Below are 3257 nucleotides of genomic sequence, written 5' to 3' on the forward strand. Positions count from 1 at the left end.
GGTCATGACTGAAGCAACTTAGCAGCAGCAGCAGCAGCAGACAACTGCCTAGAATAGAATAGGCCACTCAAGCTTCAATTTGTAGATGACTTTTTCCTTAGTCCTACTCCATTGTGTTGTATTCTTGACACACATTCTCTGTCTGCATCTCTAGATAGAACTGAACATTTTGTTTATGCACCAAACCTGAGAGTCAACCAGTGTAGGGAAACTTTATTAAGAAACCCAACCCAATATATGGCTTCTCAAGTGATGCGAGTGGTAAAGAATCTGCCTGCCCATGCAGGAGACATAAGAGATATGGCTTCGAACCCCTGGAGAAGGAAATGGCAACCCACTCCAGTATTCTTGCCTGGAGAATCCCATGGACAGAGGAGCCTGGCGGGCTACAGTTTGTGGGGTCACAAAGAGTTGGACACGACTGAGTGACTTCGCATGCACATACAACCCAATATAAGGCCCGTATCGAATGCGCAAGGCAGAGTAGCGCTCTACCATTGTACCAAACATACTAAGTATTTGGATATTTTCTCCTCATATTGGCCTTTCTTCTTTTTTCTCACTGCCATTTTATTTTCCACCAAAATTTCAGCATTCTCTAGGTCAGGTGCTTCTATGGAAGTCAGGCTTGATCAGTCATGGTCTTCCTTCTACTTCATCCACAGGAACTCAGTCTATTAAGATACTCACCAGTGTGTATTAATTGGCTTTGCTATGCTTTACTAATCCAATTTTAGCTGGTTTGCTTGTTCATTTAAAAATATTTTGACCTAGAGAACCAAGTTTAATCAGGATCCTGGAATTTATAGTGATGCCTTTGAGGATATGCTCAATAAATACTTGATACTTACCATGTTGATAGTGATAAGTGATATGTCAGGCAGCTGGGAAATTGGAAATTTGGCCCTCAAAGGGGAGAACAAACACAGATACTTATTTTAAGACCACAGACACAGCCTAATTAATTTTTAAAAATCTGGTCCTTATATTTTCTCTTCCGGTTTTAGTCTAGTCATGGACTTAAGGAGAAGGAAATGGCAACCCACTTTAGTATTCTTGCTGGGAAAATTCCATGGGCAGAGGAGCCTGGTGGACTACAGTCCACGGGGTTGCAAAGAGTTGGATATGACTGAGCACACACACATGGTCTTAAAGTAGGTGGACTCTGGGATTAGGAGAAAGCCAAGTATAATTTCTTAACTGATCATGATAACTGGTCAGCACTAGAGCTTTTGAGGCTTCAGACTATTGGAAAGAAGTTCTGCAACAACTGGGCATTGGCTCAGGAGGAGAGGAGGCTGCTATAGAGAAGGGCCTTTCCTGCTATGCTACAGTAGCATGGTGAGCTGAAGATTCAGTGGGTAAAAGAAAGTCTATTGCTTTTGCTTCTGTGGAATATTGGGGAGAGTCAAATGGCCCTTTAATTACCAGTTTAGTCATCAATAATGGAAGATTTGCCAGGGAAGGATTAAATACTAGTTTGCAGGCTCTTTGCCTGGAAGTTTGCCCAAACCTGCAATCACGTGCCTCAGTTTCTCCTACTGTCTTCCAGAGCCCCATCCTTTCCTTGCCCTGCATGACTCCCCCCCTCCCCCCCCAGATTTCTAAAAATAAAATGAACCATTGTATATTTAGAGAGTTGACTTAATTAAATATGTGATTCACTTAGGGTTAGGGTTTAGGGTTAGGGTTAGGGTTTCTAAGGTTTTAGAAAGTGTGCAAGTATTGCTTCATGCATAAGGTGCTTCTAATAATTTCTATAAGTACTGTTATTAGATCTTGGATAAGTATGCCTCATTGTAACATTTTTACAATGGAAAAACCAGATTCAATTCATGATTTATAACTCACAACACTTTTTCTGAAACATTCTGTAGTTTTTAGCATTAATACTACATACATATATGTAGGGCCAAGAAGCTAAATAAATTGATAAAGTATATCTGCAGAATAAAAATATTTATGCATTTACAAATTACAAACCCTCAAATAACTTAGTGGGTAGATTTATACACATGCTTTATAAGTCAGAATATGAGAGACAGTTGAATTAGTACATAAAGTTTTTATTTAAAGTTTTCCCCTTCCAAGCAAGCTTCATTTACACATTCTAATACTGTACAAAATTTACATTCTCTGTGATTTATTTATTTATTCACTCTTCACTTTCTAATAGCTTACGCCTTTCTGAAATACAGAAAGCTTTGCTTATAGTTCTCATAAATGCTTTTATTTATTTTGGCTAGAAATAAAAAATAAATGAAGAACAAGTCCAAGGAAAGCAAATACCCTTGTATAAACTGACTTTCGGAAGAGATGGGGACTATTGACGATAAAAGGTTTTGAAGGAGACCTTGTATTCTTCATGACATCAGCTGGGAATTTTATCACAAAGTACTGTAACCTTTCTTTCTATGTATTCATATGTGATCAAGGAAAAAGAAATGAAAAGCTGATTCCACTGGATATATATATTTATATATATATATTTTTACAACGGATCCTTTGGATCTGAACATACAAATAAATACAAAAACAACAAGGATTGCACTTTACTGTAGAAATGGTACTGGATTCCAGTATACCCATCCATCTTGACATGCTCCACAGTGAAACCTTGTCACCAGGGCAATTTTAATTGGTGGCTTCCCTATGTGGTTATTTCTGAACGACATACTTTTTGAGGGATTTGAAAACATCTCTGGGTGATTCACAAAATATTTTAGGCTTTGATTTGTTCCTAATTATTGTTGTGGCAGCTCTGAAGAGCTTGAGAATCAAATCCACGTTTCTGCTAGTTTTTCTCTATTGTAGGTCACACTGATATTGTCTCATGCTTTTCTGACCTTCTGCTCCTAAATTCCTTGTGCTTCTCAAGACAGCTAGTGATGGCTCGCTTCACTGAGCCCAGGCATCTCTGCTGACAACAAAGAAATGTAATGAGTTGAGGGGAAGGAGGGTTCATCAGGTGCTTTTCTAGAGGCACATCTAGAGTCTTTTCTAGAGCCAAAGGTGTGGAAGAGGGAGAGGTATTGTTTGAGGAGTTACAGTTAGCTCCTTAGGCTCTTTGCAGCCCCATGGACTGTAGCCTGCCAGGCTCCTCTGTCCATGGGATTCCCCAGGCAAGAATACTGGGGTGGGTTGCCATGCCCTCCTCCAGGGGATCGTCCCAATCCAGGGATTGAACTCATGTCTCTTAAGCCTCCTGCATTGGCAGGCGGGATTCTTTACCACTAGCTCCACTTGGGAAGCCCTGT

The sequence above is a fragment of the Bison bison genome, unplaced genomic scaffold, assembly GCF_000754665.1.
Source record: "Bison bison bison isolate TAMUID 2011002044 unplaced genomic scaffold, Bison_UMD1.0 scf7180017864498, whole genome shotgun sequence".
Classification (NCBI taxonomy): Eukaryota; Metazoa; Chordata; class Mammalia; order Artiodactyla; family Bovidae; genus Bison; species Bison bison.